Here is a 22,051-nt window from a genome sequence, read left to right on the forward strand (position 1 = left end):
TTTATGAGTGCCTTCTGCTCTTGATTATCTTGTCCTTCTTTACACTGCACGATGCTGTAATCATACTAAAACTCAGTAATGTATCTACCCAGACATACCTCAGATCCTAGAAACCATGACACAAGTAGTAGTCACTGTATACATAACATTTACCTCATTACTCAAAGGCCAACATTATGCTCGCATTAAGGGAACTGTGTGTTGCTGAGCACCTAGTGCCTCTGCATACTGTTGTTGGTACAGTATCATCAAACCTATGTAACATACATTACTTTTTTCGCAGCCTGCTCATGCAAATATTGGTCACCTTCTGTCTGATTCAGAAATTTGCCATACCCCTCCCACCTTCGTCCCATTGTCACACTGCAGCTCCCACCTCTTTCATAGTCTGGCTCTGTCAGACAAAGCAATTTCCACAATTAGATTCTTATAACATTGTCAGATGTGACACAGGTTGACAATGCTGGGCTGAAATGTGCACTCTGCACACACATTATGGAAATATACTTCAAAGGTGTCTTTTTTAGTATGCTTCTCCATTGTCATTGATTGAATAAACATTGCCAGCTGTGCGTAGACAGAGTCCATCTCTTTTGGAAAAGAGCACAGAGTATGCTTCCTTTATCTGGTAAGTAAACTAAAAGAATATGCCCACCACTGCAGTGAAAACATAATGTGAAAACTTTAGCATCAATGTCTGAGTTTCACTGAACAGTTTAAAAAAAAAAACAATAGCAGCTTTTAAGCATCAGATTTAATGGCTGCCCACGAATGCTTGCAAGAAAATGGATGTTTCCAAGGACCAGCCATCCTGGCATCCTTGTAGTCAAGCACTGACTAACCTAAACATATCATTGCTGTTTGCGAGCAGTTGTGTACAAACTGTATAGCAAAGGTAGCTCGACGTTTGGCAAAACAGCACACTTGGGTTTTACTATGTCAGGCATACATTGGTGCTGGCCATAGGTAGTGTAAGCCACCTAATAGTCTAAAAGTATAGATAGGTTTGACATATCCATAAGTGGAGCTGCCATCAAGAACTTGCACAGACAAAACTTGAATTCCCTTGTGAACACGTATATCTAATTGCATGACTGTGGGTTTCCTCATCCACTGTTAGGGAGTATTCTCCAGAATGGCCAATTTCCCTTACCTACTGAGTCCCTCAGCAGCTTTGCTGGATTTCTAGGATTTATTTTGTTCACCTGGTATGAGATTTCAGACCCACTCCCAGACTTTGGTTCTTTAACAACTTTTCACTCAATTCAGACATTTTGCCTTTGGCAGAGAGATTCCTTTCTCTACACATATGTTTTAAATAATCCACAGTGTAACTAAGGGAGGTCTCCTGACTGTAGCTTTCTATATCAGACATGATTAATATTGCTTTTTAGTGATGTTAGCCTTCTGGTTAGTTGATCCAAGGTAATAGCAGAACTACGTGTAATTACTATACTTGATCCTCACCGTTGTACACCAGTGTTAGGCAGAATTATATGCAGTACCCTTTGGGAACACCACACGAACACCACACACAATTAAGACTACAAGTGACAGTACAAATTCACCTTTGGTACAAGCCTGTACTACACAGTAAAAGTGGTAGTGATGGCGGAGCAGTCAGACTTATCTCAAGAGCAAGTGAGCAGTACCAATAGTTACACAAAGAACAGAAATTACTATGATTCAAACTAACACTGACTCAAGGTTTCTGAGTAAAAGAATATACATTTGTTTACACATCAGTTGTATAACATTTCACTAAAGTAAAGCAGTTCAAAAACCACACTCTTAATACACCACACCACTCTCAATAGTTTCCAGACAAGTTAAGCTCACAAAATGAAGTGGGAGCAAAATGGCACTCTAGTAATTTGAAAAGGGAGGGAAAGACAACGTTGGGCAGAAATTGATCAGCACCAACAAGTAAGTAAGCAAGGCAATCTAGAAAGAGGAACTACAGTGATGGAACCAAATCAAAAAGGCTTAGGGCCAAAGTCAATAGGACAAATGTATTTTTCTCAAGATCACCCAGTTCAGGGTAGTTTGCGGTTAAGTCTTTGCCAAGAGTTCTGGAAGTTGGTCGGCACAAAAGTTAGTTTAGAAGAGTTGAGAAGGACAAGCCCTTGGATTGAAGAAAGATTTCACACACTTTCACCGTGGCTGAACGAAACGAACAACCGGATTTGCACAGTACCTTTAAATGGAGAAGAAGCAGTAGCTGAGGCGGACGTTCCTGGCAGTTCCTGCAGGCTCACGGTTCCTGAAGCGACTGTTGGACTGACATGAAGTAGGAAGACTGGAGGGTCCTGCACTGCCCAGGGAACAAACCAGCAGCAGAGCAAAGCAACAAAATAAAAGGTGCGCTCCTTAAAACCCAAGCAGGGTCCGACCTTCCTGGCTATCTGGCCCACTGTAGCTCTGTACAGTGAATTTGACCAGCGGAGGGAGTCCTAGCTTGTAGTTTGGGCAAACTGATTGGTCCCACAAGCTCAGGGGAAGAAGATTCTGGGAGGATCTTCTCTGCCGTTGGAGTTAGAGGATTCGGACCTGCAGCACGGCTTCATCGGGCAGTTCAGTTGTGGTAGGGGTCCTCTTCCGTCAGCTCCTCATCAGTTCTTTTGTTCCAGTGGCGACACTGCCTTTCCAGACCCAGAGACCTGCTTTTTATGCAGTTTTCCCCCATTCACCCAGCCTGGCTGTCAATCACACAGCAGGGTGGCTGTCCCGGCCAGGCAGTCACCTAGCCAATCAAACAGGAGTGCGCCTTGGGTTACCAAGGGAACCCACGGCAGGAGTCCTAAAACCCCTCCCTCAGATCCTACCTACCCAGACTTTCGGGTACCTAAGGAGGAATTCTGTGTAGAAGCAAGCAAAGAGACGGTGAACAAAGGAACCAAACCTGGTTTGGCATGCAGAGAAAAACACAAGAAAGACATTTTCAAAAAGAAATGACGAATAAAACCAGCTGGAACCGTATACAAAATGATATGCTCTAGCAGGTTTAAGTTTGAGGCTACCAAGATAGCCTAAAACAATACCAAGGTTATTTAAGATAACTGCGGTAGGAAAAATAGGGTAGTTACCACCCCCACCAGCCAAGTCTTGATGAAAAGGGAGCATACCAATTCTCCAAGAGAAACAGACCTAAAGGGATACATATTAACCCTTTCCAGTACTCCATGTAAGATGGTTTGTACTGGGTCTGTGGATTTAAAAAGACTAATAAAGTCAATGGCAAATGTACATGTTCTGGGAGAAAGTAGTCAGTCCCAAAAAATGGAGTCTCAGTTGGGAAGTCTAAAAGACAATCCTGTGTCACTGCACTGAAGGTGCTGTGTAACACACGGTAAAAAGCTGATGCCTGTGGAGTAGGAGGGGCTCCACAGTCTATGAACACAAAAAATGTTAAACACACAGAGCAAAACACATCTAAGAGTGGGAAAAGGGGCTCGCACTCTTATCAGATGATAAAAATAAATCCTAGAAATCCAGCAAAGCTGCTGAGGGACTCAATAGGTAACGGAAATTAGCCATTCTTGAGAATTCTCCCTAAAAACCTGTCTTTCCCTCCCTTTTTAAATTGCTGGAGTGCCATTTTGCTCACACTTAATTTTGTGCTTAACTTGTCCAGAAATGATTGGGTGTTGTGTAGTATATTAAGATTGTGATTTTTCTGCTGCTTTATAATAGTGAATTGTATTATAACTGATGGTGTAAATAAAAGTATATTTTTTTACTCTGAAATCTTGAGTCAGTGTTTGTTTGAACCATAGCAATTGCTGTCCTTTGTGTAAGTTCTGATACTGCTCACTTTACTCTTGAGATAAGTCTGGCTGCTTAGCCATCGCTACCACTTTACTGTGTAGTACAGGCTTGTACCAAAGGTGAATTTGTACTTGAACTTGTCGTCTTAACTGTGTGTGGTGTTCCCAAAGGGTACTGCATATGATTCTGCCTAACACCCACTAACCAACATACCCCGACTAAAACACACAAGCAGGTTTCTACTTGATATATGTAGATGATCAGAATAAGTAGCCTGGCCCTGTAAAGGAGCTACAAGAACCCCTCTCAGCTTGGGGTGGAGGCAATTTCTCGAAAAGGTGTGGTATTAGTTCGTGAAAAAAGTGGTACTGTTTTGTGGAGTTATCTGCAAATTGATGGAGTTATAGAGGTTCTACGAGAATATGGAGTCAGAAGGTAACTGAAGAAGGGTAACTGAGAAGAAAGTGGTGAGTATTAGTACTGGTGTGGAGGTACAAGTGGTAGAAGTGTGGAGATGGGAGGTAGGAGTAGTAGTTCTGTGGAGGTGAGAGCAGTAGTGGTTGAGAAGAGGTGGGCATAGTCGTGGTGTGAAAGTAGTAGTACTAGAGTGGAGGTTGGGGAAGTAGAGGTGTGGCAGCAGGAGTAGGTGTATTGCAGAGAAGGAAGAGTAGTACTGGGAAGAGTAGTAGGAAGTGGATTAAAGGATAGAATTAGACTATAGATACAGGAATCGCAGAGGGACAGAGGAGGATGAAATAGGGAAAGAGAGGATAGGTGATGGCTGGAGTAGGAGGGATGAGCCTAGATTAGACATTTGCTTTCAGGCCATCATCAAACAATGTATAGCTTTTAGATTGCAATGGTTGCCGATCTCTAGCACCAAATATGAAGTTGGGAGGAGTCTGGATTAGTGTGGGAGTGGGATTATACATCCCAAGGTTAGAGGGAAAGCCAATAGGGCCATTGTAAATTAACATTAAACTTTTAACCCTCAATTGGGAGGTGATGTATTTTTGAGGCCATCTGTGACAGACAGAAAGTGATGACAGAGAGCAAAGGAAGGCAGGGCCAGAGTTTGCATCTGGCAAACAATTTGGTTGCTTAGAGCGCACTTGCCTGGATGGGCAATGGCTGCCGGTATCTACCATCTAATACTGAAAGAGAAGGCAGGGATCCAGATACGATTTTGAAATTAGAGTATTTGAATCCCTATTTCTGAAGTTAACAGCAGCATTATTTATTAGGTAGCAATAAAGTAATTCACGTTCCCAATGGCAGCATTTTTGGGGGAGTATAAAACTGGTATCTTTTTTAATCCATATTTCATTCCAGCTAGGAGTTTGTGCAATGGGGCTTTCTATCTTAATGTTCCTCATCATATCAGGCAGTATTAACAGCAGTTCCCCTTTCTGTCGTACTGGTTCGCTGGAACCACTGATCAAACACACCCATGGACCCATGGGAGTGGCAGCAGGCTCCTACATGTCACGTCTTTCCCACGTGTTTTACTTCATATTTGTTTGTTGGAAATATGTCCAGGTTTTGAGAGTACATGTAGCTTGTAAACTGTTTTTCTGTTGGGTATTGGACCACGTTTTCCCACCATTCGGATGCCCTATTTCCTATATTTATATCTATACATGTAAAATGCAAGCAACAACTCCAAATAAACAAAGAAATGGCGTTGCCAAGAAATGCCGTACATGTTACATAGTACTTTGCATGGGCGAAGATGAAGAATGTGCACACGCCTGGTTTAGTAGATCTAGCCTAACGACAGTAATATACATTTCACATTATGAACACGACATTTGTACGTGTGTTGGTTTTATTGCTTTTTGTCATTATTTCTTTTTTTAGCCCACCCATTATTTTCAATATGCTGCATTGACATGCTCTCATTTCGCTCACTCTTCCCACCTCCACCACACATATTCTGCATGTGGACTTTAATTAGGTGTCAGAGTTTCCTCCAGAGAATACTGCTGACATGCCATGTCGAACTGATCATGTCATCTCATTAATAACATTGATTCCCATTTCAATTAAATCATGATAGTAAATGTTATTATTATGATATTTAGAAGGGTATGTCACAAGTGCAGGTGAGGGTATTCATAATTAATCATTTTAATTTATGATAAAATTGCCTTTTTGCCTGCTTGTTTCTATGTTGATCATTTGGAACTGACTTGTACCACAACACATTATGTTCTAAACAGTTACCACCAAAAATAGCAAAAGGCTATCATGAAGACTAATGTCAAATTTAAAAGAAAAAAAAGTTGTATGTATCTTAGTATTGCAAACTAATTCAAGTAAGGTAAGTTGTGGTGAATGTTGCATTATTTGTAAAGTTGATAATTGCAGATTCATTGAACAGAAGAGTTTGTTAGCCATTTTCTTAGACGTTCTGTATTCCAAACTAAGGAAAGTTTTTGCATGGACATGGATATCCTTGGTGAAGACAAATCGATCATGGTTTGAGTTTCAATAAAGTCTTCTTCAGGTTTAAATATATCTGCCTGGTCAAGTAAACTATGGATTTCAGTTTCACCCCGTAATATTGCTTATGTTTAACTTGATGGGGAAATGGAAAGCTGTTGAAAAAATATATTTTCACTGCAGGTCAGTATTTTTAGCTTAATTAGTGCAGACAGGGTGCCAAACACGACCCTCATGCCCCCCCACACGACTAGAGAATTAACATATGTGCCTCACTCTTAGGCCCATCACCACAATCATCGATGTTAATCAGGTGTGAGAAGCGTTATTCTCTCAGGCAGCTGCTCAGATCATACCCAATCCATGATTTGGACGATATGGAATGACATCGATCGAGCAAGTCGACTGACTGTAAATCCAGAAATCAACAACATCATCACTGACATCACGACATAGCTGCATTATAGATTAAGTATATACTCATCCATTCATGAAGATTGCATAAAAAAAGAACTAGTTTATTGCATATAGGCATGGCTCACGTAGGTAGAAAACGGACACAAATACATATCTCTTTATATTAACTTCCTTCTCCAAAGCTGAAACCGCAAGATGCTAAGTATTCATATATTTAGCTTGCACATGCTTGACTGCTACTAACATGGAGAAGTTATCAGGAATGATATCGAAGCTATAGGTCTCTAAAATGGATGGCAAAGGAGAGACAAGCTTTGAATACATAGATGTGCTGACATGATTGCCGCAGCCAGAGGCGTGCAGAGACAAGGCAACCAGCCAAGGACGAGTGGAGACAGAAAGTTCCAGTTACCAAGACAATGAGTCATCTAAAGAAAATCAGGCTATAAGTCTCATAATTATAGGCAAGAGGGCTTAATTTCATGGTCTCAACACATGTGACCCAGCTGAACAGGACAATGCCCATTCAATTGAGGTAGATGAAGAGGACTGTTCTCATCACACCAGAGGGTGAAAAGTTAAAAGTGTTGCCCATGTACTGCTAACTGAATGCATTCTCCCAGGCTTAGGTGATTAGAGATGACACAATTAGGGAACACTTTGCACCTCTATGTTCACTGCCATTGCCTGAAAGGGTATACTCAGTATGGAAAACGTCCAGGGTCCCATTGAAGTGAGGACACATTCTGCCAAATCCAGATTCACCTTTCTGTGGGGATATAATTTGTTGCATGGGCTAATGGTCTCTCTGTGACCCTGCAAGTTTGTAGATTGATACTAGCAGCCATGGTCCTAAGAGGAGCCACAAGATATGTCTATCCAATTGTAGCATTAACACGTATATCATCTATATATAGCTCATCCAAACTGACCAATGTAAATATGTGATAAGTTTCTGGGATGGAACCTGAACTTGTGATGTCACACCAGAGTAAAACCGGGTGAAACATGCTTATAAGATGAGAGCTCTGGAGGATATTTGTTTTTCTGGTGTGATTCCTGTCATTTTGTTTGCTAGTAAAAGGCAGTAACATTGCCCCATGGCTGAGTCTTCCGTTCTTGTGTTGGGGAGCCTTTGATGGCCCAAGTGTTCTCTGCTGTTAATTGAGTTGACTGCTAGATGGCCCAAGCCACAGCTATACAAATTAGTTTATCAAATTGAACATCATGGGATCAACTACTAAATAAATACATTCATGAAGAGACGCAGCAGTTGCAAACATATGCCCAAGAAACTCTGGAATTAAGTGAGGATTTGGTAAGGCAGATAACATATGAGGTTCTCCAGCCACAGCATGTCTGGGAGGAGAAGAACCCTGAACAATAATATGTATGACTAGGTCGGAACACAAGATGCATCAGAAGATTGCTCACTGCATGATAATCATCACCATCAGTTGACACAGATACTAATAACCAGTACAATCCATTGGGTATTGGTGAACGGGGTGCAGACCCCTTCAAAGTGCCTTCATAGCCACAACTAACCACTGGGAGTGGCCAGTTTGTGGACCAGGAAAACTGACAGGAGGTAACAATATGAGCTCATATTAATGAACCCCTGGGACCTGGAGGCCTTCCCTCATAGAATCAGATCTGCCTTCATCTGGTTCTGGTTCGGCCCCTCGATGAGCCCTCCTCCTGCTCCGTCGCCAGCGAAACCTTCCTGATCCTGTGTGCCTCTCCGCCTTCTGTATCCTACAAGCTGTGGTGTGAGCCCTCAACTCTGACTCGCCGCCCCATCTGGGTTCAGCGACTGATCCGCTGCTTGTGTCCATGCCACTGCGGGCCACCCATCAGCAGTTTCCTGCTCTGCCCCCGCAGCGGCCCTCCCCACTCAGCAGCAAGCGCAGCTATCCAGGATTGCAGTGTCTTCCCGCCCTCCTCAACTGCCTGGGGCCTCCATCCTAAGCCAGGGGCTTCTACCTGCAATGATTGGTGCCTGCTGCCTGCGCCTCCATTCCAACCCAAGAATTCCATCCGTAACGGCAGGTGCTTACTGCCTGGTGCCTCCATTCCAGCCCAGGGTCTCCATCTGCCTTTCCTGCCAGGGGCCGGCATTCCTGGTCTGGAGCTTCCAGCTGCATCGGTGTTCCACCTACTGTGTCTTCCGGCCCGCCTCTGCTGCCCAGGGCCGCCATCTTGCTGTGGCGTGAGGCGCTGCTTCCCGCACCCTGAGCCAGGCATGTCTGTTGGGGGCTCCCATCTGACAGTGGCAGGAGCCACTACATTCTGTGCCTGGCCCGGTCTTGTCTCCTCTACAGGCTGCGGCTGAGCAATTGTCCACGTCAGCGCCATTGTGGGCCCCATTTTGGCTGCTCCCTGCTTGCCCCGGCGCAGCCTCCTCCCTCCCAGCTGCCCACTTTACTCTCCTGATTGCTGGATCTTCCGACCCTCCCCTGTGGCGCAGGACCTCCAACTTACAACGGCAGAAGCCGCTGCTTCCTATCCGCCGCTCCTGTCTTGACTCCTTGGATACACCGCTGCCCACAGCCACATCGCCGGTCCCCCCACCTTCCCCCCTTGTTGGTTCCTATCTCGTCCCCAGTGCGTCCCCATCACGTTTGTCACCGGGGCAGGTGCTCTTCTCTATGGTGGTGCTTCCTGCCCTCTTCCTCTGTCTAAGTGTGGGACTGTGATCTAGCTTCCTATCCTCATCCACGGTCTGAGCCTGCTGTGAGGCTTCCAGTCCCCTTCTGTCTGGGACACCTGTCTACCCTCTCCTCCGTCCTGTCCTGGGACGGGACAGCTACTGGACCTCCTCCTCCCAGGGACTTGCCGACCACCTACCACACAGTCCCTCCTACTGGACCTCCTCATGCTTCCTCTTCAATGCGGGTCCAGCAAGGACCACACTTGCCTACCTCCTGCTGCTCATCCCCTGCTGCGTGTCCTCCTCCCGCTTCCTCATCTAAGCGTGATCATCCATAACCATGGTCAAGGCCCTGGACCAGCCCTGCCTACTCCTGCCTTTCACCCTACCACACAGTCTCTGCTGCCAAACCCCCACATCTCTACCATTTTTAACCTGGCACACGCAAACTGCTCCAGCTCTTGCCCTACCCTTTTTTTGCCTACCATATGCCACACAGTCTCCACGGCTGAGCCTCTTCCCACCTCCTTTCTAGCTTGGGCACAACCAATACTACCTGCTCCCTGCCTGCCTCCTACCCACCCATCAATCTCTCAGCTGGGCCTCTCTCACCTCCTTCCTAGCTTGGACCCTACCACTCCCTTTTGCCTGCCCCTGTTCTAGTGCGCCCTGACTCTCTGCCACCTCCCACACAGTCTGCAGCTGAGCCTATTCCAACCTCCTTCCCAGCATGTTCCCAACCACTTCTCGCTGCCTGCTCCTGATCTTGCGTATCCTGACGTTCGGCTTGCTACCTACCAAACTGAGTATCATACTGAGTAGCAAGCTGAGTACCAAACTGAGCCTCCTCTGTCTCCTACACCAGCACAGTCTCAACTAGGAGCTGCTACATTGGTCCCTGTTCTCGCCATCATAAGTCTCAACAGCAACGGATTATCATAGCTCCTCGTTTCACTGATCCCTCTGTTATGTGGTCTGCCAAATCTCTTTTTCACCACCCTCTCTTCCCTTCCCCCTCTTTCACTCACCCTACCTTCCCCTCTCCCTTCTACACTCTTTTTCCCTCCTCCTCATGCCCAGTCCCCTCTTCAATCCCCTCCCCCACTCCTCCTGTTCCACGCCTACCCTCTCTCACTGTCCTAATCTTCCTTACCCGCCCGCTGCTCATCATTCCAGCCTCATGAACATTGTGCTCTGGAACGCCAGATCCATCTGCAACAAGACTGCAGCAGTTTTAGACATATTCTTTCGTCTCAACCTTCATTTCCTATGTCTAACTGAAACTTGGATTCCCCCTCACAACACTTCTGTCTTGTCTTCCCTAACTACCTCCTCATCCTGCTTCTCTCATATCTCTCGCGCTACTGGCCATGGCAGAGGTATTGGCCTCCTCTACCACCACAAATACCTTTCCTCTACCTCCTCACCATCTCTTCCTTCTTTCCCTTCCTTTGAATTTCTAAACAAATCTTTCTCCTCTCCTCACCCCATCTCATTTCTATCCCATCTCCTTTCTAATCTCTATGGACCCCCTTGCCCTCTTCCTTCCTTCTATGAAGATCTCAATCACCTCCTTTTGCTTATCTCTCCCTTCCCCTCTCCTCTAACTGTACTTGGCAACTTTAATCTTCACCTCCCTTCTCCCCCTCATTCCTCATCTCTCTTCTCCATCCTTGACTCCTACCTCATTTCCCCCTTCCTTATTCCCCCACTCATTCCTCTGGCTCCACTCTAGACCTCATCTTCAATTCTTCCTACCCCTCTTTCCCTGTCTCTACTCATCCTGTCTATCTCTCCGATCATGCCTTACTCGTCTTCTCCCTTACTCCCCTTCCACATTACTCTTCTACTAGGCCTTCTCCTCCCATCTTCTCACGGCATGACTTTCGCAACTTTGATCCTTCCTTCTTTATTGAAACTTGCTCTTCTTTTCTCCCCTCTCTCCAAGATGTCTCTTCAGTGTCAGCCAGTGATGCTCTATCCACTCTTTCCTCTTCTATTTCTTCTTCCCTTGATCAACTTTACCCCCTTTCTTTCTTCCGTCCAACCCGGAAACCTTCTCAACCGTGGCTCCCAACTCAACTTCTCTCTATGCGGCGCCTCCTTAGAGGTCTGGAGAGACTCTGGCTCAAATCTCCTTCGCTTTCCAACCAAACCTCATATTTCTCTTACCACGCTCTCTTTGACACTTGTCTTGCCTCGGCTAAATGCTCCTACTACTCTAACCTTCTCCACTCCCAAGCCTCCAACCCTCGCTGTATCTTCCAAACTCCCTCTCGACTTCTCTCCCCTCTTACCCCTGATCCCTCCTCCTCTTCTACACTTTCTCCCTCCTGCTTTGCAAGCTTCTTCTCCTCCAAGATTCTTACCCTTAGCCAACTGCTACTCGATTCCCCCTCTTCTCCCCCCCATCCTGCATGTCCAACTTCCTATCTCCCCCTCTGACGACTCCACCCTCCTTTCCAAAGCCCACCCCACGCCCGCCCCAACCAATCCTCTCACATCCCTTCTTATCCCTATAATCTATCCTCTTCTTATTCCCTACCTTACTTCCTTCTTCAACACCTGTCTTTCCTCAGCCACCTTTCCCTCAGCTTTCAAGCACGCCACGATCATCCCTATTTTGAAGAAAGCTCTGCTGATCCCCTTCTCACCTCTAACTTCCGTCCTATCTCTCTTCTTCCATTCCTCTCCAAACTTCTCGAGCACCTCGCCTATTCTCAGCTCTCATCATTTGCCACCAATCTCTCTCTCCTACCGCCCTCTCAATCTGGCTTCCATCCTAAACACTCTCCTGAAACTGCTCTCACCTACATCCTTAACTCCATCCTCTCTGCTCGACACTCTAAGCAATCCTCTGTCCTTATTCTTCTTGACCTCTCTGCTGCCTTCGACACTGTCGATCACCCCCTTCTTCTCAACACTCTTTCTTCCTTTGGTTTCAAAGGCTATGTTCTTAACTGGCTATCCTCTTACCACACTTCCCGCTCTTTTACTGTTTCCTGGGGTGGCCGGTCCTCTCCAACCCAACCTCTAGAATACGGCGTACCTGAAGGTTCGGTGCTTGGACCTTTCCTCTTCTCTCTATACACCTCCCTCCTTGCCCCTGTTATCTCCTCGTTTGGCATCTCGCACCATTTCTATGCTGACGACACTCAACTCTTCCTTTCTTTCTCTTCCTTCTCAAACGACCTCCACCTAAAACTCTGTTCCTGTCTTATTGCCATAAAGAACTGGATGTCTTCCTGCTTTCTTTCCCTCAACACTGACAAGACTGAAGTCGTATTCTTTCCCTCCAATTCTCTTCCCCCTCCCTCTCCTCCATCTTTCATTCACTTTGCTCCCACTAATCTCCATATCTCTCTCCACGCTCGTAACTGTCACTACCACCTCTTTAATATTCGCAAAGTCCGCCCCTCTTTCACCTTCCATTCTACCCAACTTTTAATATCCTCCCTTATCTTCTCCCGCCTCTTCTACTGCTCCTCCTTATTCTTTGGACTACCTACTTCTCATCTCGCCCGCCTCAAATCTATCTACCATTCTGCTGTCCATACCCTCTGTCTCCTTACCTCCCATGACTCCATCTCTGCTTCCCTCTCTTCCCTTGGCTGGCTTCCATTTCACTCCCAACTTAAATTTCACGTTCTCTGCCTTGTCTTCAAATCTCTCCAAGATCTTGCTCCCCCTTCTCTCTTTCTACTCTTCCTCCCGCTCCCTTCGTTCAGCTGACCATTTCCTTCTCACTGTACCTCCGTCCCCTTGTGCCCCCTCCCATTTCCGCTCCTTCCAACTCCTAGCCCCCCTGCACTGGAACTCCCTACCTCCCAATCCGCTCTATCCCTACCTTCACCTCATTCCGCTCCTCCCTTAAATCTCTCCTTCTCCATTCTCCGTCTTAAAACCCCTCCCCCTTCTTGCTTCCCCTCCCTCCTTTATCTTTCCCCTTGATTATCTCCCTCCCTTCCCCTACCACCCCACTCTCACCTTTTCCCCTTCCCTACTCCTTCTCCTCCTCACCCCTCCCCCTCCCACACAGTCCTACTGCACTACTCTCCCTATTCCCTTCAGTTAATTGCTCTTCTTACTGATTTGTTGACTGATTCATATTGTAATTTGCTTCTACCATTATATTGTTTATGTTTTATGTATTAAGTTGTTCAATTGTGCAGCGCTTTGGTGTAAAGCGCTATATAAACAAATAAATACAAATACAAATACAAAAATACAAATACAAATTACAAATCCTGGTGGAAATTAAGAAGGTCGTCATAGAGGATGATGAGGAGTTTTTTTAGGTGTTTGTGTTGGATTAGACAAAAAGGCAACAGGTGGAGGACACAGAGGTGGTCCCACAGCAGATGACCCAGAAGCAGGAAGACACTCACACCTGTGAGTGAGTTTTGTGCTTGAGTTTACTCGGTATGTGTCCTCGAGTGCTGTGTCGGAAAGAGGCTGAGCTGGATGGGCAGAGATCTTGCTTCTATTACTACTCTATCGCCACACTGTTCACAGGTGCTGAATATATGAAGGTGGAATCACTAATCTGGACAGAGGGTGATGTGTTAGATTTAGGTATTAGCACTGCTGACATGTGCTTCACCGGTGGAAGTGCTGGTGGGGCCACTGATGCTTTACCCAAAAAGGTGAATGCAGACGCAGGTTTTCGATGTCAGGTTTTAGATGGAGCAGACTGTCCCAATCATAGGGCTGGAAGTTGTCTGCCTTATTGTGAGTCCAGAGCAATGTAAGCTTTCCAGCATGGAAAACTTTGCAGTGCAGGAGGGCACTGTGGTATGTGACCTATGCAAGATGCTAGAGAAGTGAGGAACACTAAAGAAGTGTTGCTCATTGGGAACGGAAGCAGTGCAAAAGCACATGAAATAGAACCATGATCTAACTAGTCCTGGGTTGCATGTCAGATTCCAGTGCTTCCATTCAACAACACAGTCCAGTGCTGGTAACTATAGTGAGTATGTGTCCACAGGTTCCTCTTTAGACGCACCTGCTTGTGGCAAGACACACAGACCCATGCATCCCTCTTCCACCCCCAACCTCTTAGTTTACCCAAGCACCTTGCATATGAATCCATTCACATCATCCACCATCACCACCACTATCACAGCCTTTTCTTTGTGGTGGACACAGCCCTGTGGATGTGCTGCTTTGGGCAGGAACAGAGTAACTGATTTGTGTATCATGTTGACAAGCACTGCCATGATTGACAAATGATGGTTATGTTTTGTATTAACTTACTATTTACTTTTCTGCATGTTTGTTTATATTTCTATTTTGCTGTTCAGGCATGAGGATATTCAGTTACAACATGTTATTATCGTTACCAAACATGTTATTGTGGTTACCAAGATGCTTGTCTATTAATTGGATTCCAATGTTCTTAATTCTATGAAGGACTATACAAGTAACTGGACCGTACTCTTGTAATACTGTTGGAGGAGCCATGTAGGAAGGAGGGCCTTATACGTACAACTCAATAAAGAACCCAATAAGTCCACTAACCGTTGGTGTCTTGTGGTTTCTTCAATAGTTAACAAACTTGGCGATGAGTCCGCTTGAGGAGGGACCCTCATGTCCCTCATATCCTGCCACATCCATGTGGTGATGTTGCTTTAACTTTGCCTGTTTCATCCATGACTCAGCGGTGGCCTGGTGTGGTGCTGCACAGAGAAGGAGTGTAATCAAGCGATGGCGGCACCTCCCAGTGAACATCCTTTGGTGCTTTTCCCAGCTGTCCCTGACGGGTGCCATGGCCGAGGTACCCGGATGACTCAGACTCAGAGAGCACTTGGGATATCCCTGCCATTGTGTGAAAGAATTAAACCTGACATGCTTTGGACGTGTGTTGCCGGCACCTGTGTTGTACGCACATTGTGGAGGTTGGTTGTCAGGAAGGCCCACTGTATCTTGATTGGCAGAGATATTGGCTGGTGTGCACTTCTGCTGACTATCTCTTGGTCACCTGAGAATCAGTCTTGTGTGCATGTGGTGCGTTGCTGAAACAGGTTCACACCGTTGTTTCCTTTGCATTATTTTACACGTTCGTGCCCTACAATTTGCTGGCACAGCTGAACTGGGATCTTTCATTGTGATGATGGCAAGCTTCTGTTAAGGGTCTTAATGTGTCTTGGAAAGAAACAGTTTTGACAGTACATTTTTGTGTTTATCTGCATTAGGCAACCAGACATGAGAAACTTGCCAGCACAGTTTCTGCCCACACCAGAGGATCCAGCCGTCAAGTAGGACACTTGGAAGGAGGACTTCCAAGACTATGTGCTGGACATACATGGACCAACATACAGCACAGAACATCTCAGGGCGCTCTTGATGCACCTTCTGGAGTTTGAAGGGGATGCATACTAAAGAGCCTGCCAGACCTAACCCCATCTGCCGTTGGCTCTGGGGAGGGTGAGGAGATCCCCAATATCTATGAAACCATTCTCAAGAAGCTTGATAAACACTTTCAGAAAAGGGTTTGCATCATTGTTCAGTGTTACCACTTTTAGCAGCAGGGATCAAGGGAAAGATTAGTCTATTGAAAACTTTGTTACGGCTCTCCGTAAACTGGCCAAATGCTGTAACTTTGGGCCTTCATACAATGAAAGATCAAAAGAACAATTCATGTTAAAGGTCAAGGAGAGATCTAGGCCAAAGGTGATCCGGTCTGAATGAGGTCATTGACATTGGTACGAGACTTGAACACATGCTAGTTTGTGAAGGAACTAGAAAGGAAGGAGCACACGTACTTGTAATGAATGTGGTCAGAAATAGCTCTAAGCCAAAGAAAGGACATTCTGGGGGAAAGAAACGCCACATCTCAAGGAGAACTACCATGAAGGAAAAAGAAGAATCTGGGGGAACAGGACCGCAGGCCTCCCGAAGGGAAACTAGGGCAAGGTTCCCTCATCAGGAAGTACTTTGCTGTGGTAGCACTACCCACTTTGCCAATTCAGGGGCTTGCCCCAACCTCAATACTATATTTATCTCATGTGGGAAGAAAGGGCATTATGCCTGATGCTGCCAACATTTTTGCAAAGCGGTGTAAAGGAAATCACTGGGGAGCAAGAGTATGAGAATGCTGAGGCTGAGGATGAATGCACTGGTGTCAGTTGGTCAATATGTCAAGTGGGGTTGAAGACTAGAGAGGATGAGAAACCTCACACCGAATAGCTGGAGGGCAGCATCACAGTACACTTTACTTTTTACTTTTACTTTATTAAATTTATATTGCACGGCCATTGACCCTTGGGCTTAAGGGTGCAATGAAAACAAGGACAACATGTAACATAGAGGCATGAGTGACATGCTAGGTGGATTTTGGATCAGATGACACATACTAAATTGTGAAAATGGCAGGAGAAATTTGGTAAAACAAGTCCACACCCACCTTGCATCAAAGCCAGTGCCTATGGTGGGGTACACATTGGGGCTGTGGGATATCTTGTACCAATATTGGAGTGGTAACAAAAGAGTTCAAAAGCCAAAGTGTATGTCTCAGAGAGGGGTAGTTGTCTCCTGGGATGGTATGAATGGAGCAATATGGGCATATTAATAAATCCCAAAGTCCCAGATAATATTGCTACAATTAAACTACTTTCTACAATTCATCCTGATGATGGACATGGGGAAGTATTCAATGATACCTTAGGGTGCTTGAATGGTTTGTCTTACAAAAAAAGATGAAAGTGAGCTTCTTTTCAAGTGACAGCAAGTGTTAGATGTGTACCACTTGCGCTGATGGCTGAGGTGTCAGAAGAAATTAAGAGATTAGAGTCATAGGATATCATTGAATCTGTGGAGGTATCAGTGTGGGTTTCCCCAGTTGTGGTGGTTTGCAAAGCCAATGGCAGCCTGCGTTTGTGTGTGGACCTTTGTGGACTCAATTGGTGTGTGATTGTAGATAGAGTTTCTTTACCCAACTTCGGGGAGCATGTTAGTCTGACGGCAGGAGTAGAGTATTTAGCACCTTGAACCATGTGTCTGCATACCACCAGGTACAACCTGATTCTAGGGATTATACTACCTTCATCATGCACACAGGCACATTTAGGTTAAGGCGTATGCTATTTGGTCTGATTTCTGCAGTTGCCTTCTTCCAGCGTGTTATGCATGTTATTCTCTGCAAGCTGATGGGAGTAGCTTTTTTATTTTTTTATTCTTGGTTTGATTTGGATTGCCCTTACATGTCTGAAGTTTGTTTTGATCCTTAAGATTTAGTTGTTTGAAGTTTTTTTTCTGAAGTTTATTCTTGTTCCTGTGAGTTTATTGTGAGTGTGTCGAGTTGTAAACTGTCAAAGAATTGAACTACTGCGATGACCCCTTTTGTCATTTTGCCACTCATCAGGCGGTCCCACCAGTATTGCTCTTCTAGTATCCGGGTGTCTTTGAATAGGTGGCCGATGTGAATTTCTCTGTTATTTGTTGTTCTTTTCTATGTTAGGAGAAGGTGTCTTACGGTTTCCACCATTTCTTCAGACTTGCGGAAGCGACAGTTGTTGTTCAGTGATTTACCTCGGATGGCCAGTATTTCGTTCATTTTCAGGAGGTTTAAACGGATTCTTAATAAAGTAGTTCGTCTTCTTTTGTCTGGGAATTTTTTCAAGTAGTCAATGGTTTTGTTGATTTTTTGTGCATTCGGCGGGAGGTGCAGGGTAAGTTTGTTTTTTCGCTGCACCTTCTAAGGTGTCGATCCAATCCCAGGTTTTTAGCCTCACTTTTGTTTTGTTAGGGTTTTCTTTTAGTTCTTTTTCTGAACATCCTATTTCTGTGAGGAGGTCATAGTTTTTTTTGGCCCAGGCTATTAGCATCTTGTTTTTTTCCTTCTCCATTTCTTCTCTGATCAGTTCGAAGGTTTTGAACTTGGATGGTGGTTTCTGAGTAAAGGCTTTTGATTGGGGCCAAGATGGTGTTAGGAAAATTCCATGTTCTAAGTTTGTGCCAGAGTGTGTCTCTGTTTACTCTGTCAAAAGCTTGACTTAGGGCCACAAATGCTAGGAATATTCTCGGGCTCCACTCTAAGATTTTGGCATTCATTACACTCAGAGCGAAGATGTTTGCCAGTGTCCCCAAGTTTTTAATGAACCCTGACTGAAAGGGATCTCGGCATTCCGTGGCTGTTGCCCACAGTTGAAAGCTGTCTAGGAGAAAGGATTCAAATATCTTACCCAGAAGATCTAGGAGTGGTATCAGTCGATAATTCTCAGGGTTCCTTTTGTCATTTTTCTTGTAGATAGGGACTACATTGGCTGTTGTCCATGAAGGTGGTAAGCTTTTTGATCTGATGCATGTGTCGAAGATGTCTAGTATCAGTGGGATCCAGGTCTCTCTGTTCTTTTTTAGATCTTGATTCGTGATTCTGTCCAGGCCCGGCGTGTGTGACGGTTTAAATTTTTTGATTTTTTTCCTCAATGGAGTCTCTGTCGTAGTCTAAGTTCCACGATGTATTTGTCGGCGGCTGCTTATACTGGATCTCTGTATATGGCTTGCGAAATAGCTTGGAGAAATGATCGATCCATTTTTGTTCTCCTACGTTATTCAGCAGCGTGTCTTGTGTGCGGTGGTTTGTGAAATCGATCAGAGACCAGAAATCTTTTGTTCTTTTGCCACTCAGACTTGTTAACATTTTTTCTGCCTCCTCTTGGTACAGCGTGTATCTCTGGTGTTTCAACAAGGATTTACAAATTCTTTTGACCATGGTTGCTGCAGTTATGTTTTTTTAGTCAGTCTTTTCTTCGCAGTTCTGATTGCATGTCGCATGGTCTTTCTTGTCTTCTCCAATTTCTCATTTCTGAGGTGTGCACGGTTTTTAGGTTGTATGTTGTTCTTTTTTGCTCACATGTATGGATGCAGTAGTGGTCTATAGTGTATCTTATCCAGCGCCAGGTTAGATGTTAACTATCCTTTTAATCTGGGATAGTTTGCAGCAATATTTTCTATTGCTGGGGTAGTCAGTTTCAAGCTTCTGCCTTGGTGGGTCGATTCTATTTGTTGGTTCATGAAATACGGGGCTGGTGTTGATGGTATTTCCCAACTAGTTTATAATAAGTTGTGGTCGCTTTTAGCAGTTCGTCAGTACTCTAGGTTTTTGATTAGAGCCAGTAAAGATCTTGAAACATAGATATGGTCTATGTTAGCATTCATCTCGTCTTTTTCCCAGGTAGATATTTCCCAGTTCTCTTTTGATCTTGTGGTTTGGAGGTTGTGGAGGTCTCGTGAGAGTAGGAGGTGGTCTAACTTGGTTACCCTCTGGGTGGCCGCTTTACTCATGGTCTCTGTTCTGGTCTCGTCGTTAAGAGCGCCTACGCTGGTTGCGTTCACGTTGCCACATATTACCGTTTGACCAATGCGGTTGTTGGTTGCAGCTTTGTCGATGGTTCGTTCTAGTTCTTTTAGGTAGCATTTGTCCGGTTGTGCTTTTGGGTTCCAATAAGTCGTTATTAACAGTTGGAGGTTGTTGGTCCTTTCCCTCTCTGTTATGTGTGGTTGGTTTCCCGAGATTGTTACTGCTAACAAGAATGTATCTTTCCTTTCGACTGTTTCCAGTTTATATCCGCTGCCTGATCTTATTCCTATTAACAAACCTGCTGTTGGTCTTCCCTTCATGCCTTTGGTGGCTGGCGATGCTTTTATGTCATAGCTGTCCAGAGTAGGTTGGTCTAACAACCAAGTCTCTTGAAGACATAAGAGGTTGTAGCTTCCCAGGTTTACTTCTCCAGGCTCCATGAGGTGGGAGAAGCCGTGTGTATTCCGTGATCCTAGAGTTGTTACGTCTGGCCTTTTTTCTGTGATTAGTTGCTCCTCTTGAATTCGTATTGGTTCAGGGAGATTTTTTCGTTGCTAGGATCTTGTAGGCTCTGCAAGCACTTTTGGGAGCCACTCCCAGGTGTTTAGATCTCCTTTCTTTTTGTTCGCTTCGTTTCGATTGCATTCCACGTGTGGAGTTCTCCTGTGTGGTTCTCTGTTGATTGTGATGTTCCAGTTTTGGAGCGGACCTTTTGGGAGGCGCTCTTCTTCGTCGTTCCGATATTCATACTCTCTGCAATTTCAGTTTTTGTGCTCTCCTTGCATTCATTGCTTTCTGTTCTTGAGGTGTATTTTTTCTTGTATTCTGTTTCTCTTAGTGGAGTGAGGAGTTTTCTGTTTTTTATTTGCTACTTCTCTCCCGCTTTCGCGTTGATGTACGTAGGTTGACCTAGTATTGTTGTCATGAGCCCTTCTGTCCAAGCATTTCCTCCTTCTGTATTGCTTTGGGTCAACATATTTGTTGTTGTGTGTATGGTTGTTGGGGACGTCTGTTTGGTCCCTTCCTCGCTCTTGTAGGCGAGTAGTGGTGTTGTGCCTTCTTCTGTCGTCTCTATCTTCTGGTCCATCCTCTCTACTTCTTGTGGGCTTTGTAGGGCTTAGGTAATAGCCCATGGCACGTAATTGATCTGTGGCTGCTATGAGTCTTTTTCTCGCCCACTGAGATGATACATGGAGATATACTTTGTCCTTGTCCACGAATTCGATGATATCCATGTCATCTGTTCTGATATTTTTCAAGTTTTCGGTGTGGCTTAGGAGCTATAACATGGTTTTACTATTCAGGATCACTTCTCCTCCTTCTTCGAGCAGCTTTTCCAGCTTGAAAGATCTTGCATTTGTAGACCACTTGTTCCGCGTCATTTGCGATCTTTTTGTTCTCTCGAGGTATGTTGTGTTTCCTCTTTCTTTGTTTCTTGCTCCTTTGTTGTACCGGTCGACGCTTGGTAAAATGGCCTTCTCTTGTCTTTTCTTAGGTTATCTTGGGACCTATCTTGATGTCGGTCTTTATTTGATGTCGATGTTCTGTGGTATCCTGCTTCTCTTCTGTTGTAGATGCGGAAGTTAGACCCTCTATGGTCTCTTGTGCATGTTTCCAGTGCTCTTGCCCTTCTGGTATTGTTATAGGCGACTTCACGTTTGGGGTTTACAGTGGGTGTTGTCCGGTGTTCGTGTACCCTTTTGTAGGTGTTTCTTTCGGTACTCCTTCAATACTCTGCTTGATGTCTGGGCTAGGATTGATTATCTCGCTTCTCTTGGGGCTTTGTTCTGTTTCTTTTCTGTTTTAGAGTTAGGAAGGTTGGGGATTCGAATGTCACCACTGGAGATTTGTTGTTGGCTGCTTCCAGTGTAGCCGCGTTGCTTTCTTTGTGGTTGGAGTCCCCGGGCATCCCTTCAGACTCTTCCATTAGGTATTGGGTCACGTTCAGTAGGTCTGTGATCGATGCGTCCTTTTCCTCTTTAGCGATGTATTCTGGTTCCGCTTTCTCATCGGTTTCTTCTCGTGATGTAGCGGGCCCCTTTTTATGGTTTGGTTTGTTGTTGAGTCGAGGTTGCATTTGGTGTGAATATTCCGTGTTTACTTCTTGTATTCTAGTCCATTTTAAGGTTTGCTGTTTCTTCTCTTGTTGTGTCTTGGGGCTCTCCTTTGTTTGTCGTTGACTTGTCCCCTTGGCTAGTTTGAGAGTTGGAATTTCTTTCAGGGTGCGTTTCTTTAAATTCTTTTGGCTTGTTGCTTCTTGTAGTGTTTCTTTATTTTTTTGGTGTTTTCGTTTTTGGATCCTTTTTACTTTCTTTAGTCAGGTCTATGCTAGGGATGGTTGTTGACGTTTCTTGTTGTTCTACCGCCCTCTCTTTTTTTGTTTGGGTCTTTCGTTTTGTTGTCTCCGCCTCAGTTTTTGTCTCATTATCTTCTTTTTGGATTCCCCAGTCTCTGGTATTTTGTTTGTA

This window comes from Ambystoma mexicanum, chromosome 10, assembly GCF_040938575.1.
Source record: "Ambystoma mexicanum isolate Mex_15411 chromosome 10, UKY_AmexF1_1, whole genome shotgun sequence".
Taxonomy (NCBI): domain Eukaryota; kingdom Metazoa; phylum Chordata; class Amphibia; order Caudata; family Ambystomatidae; genus Ambystoma; species Ambystoma mexicanum.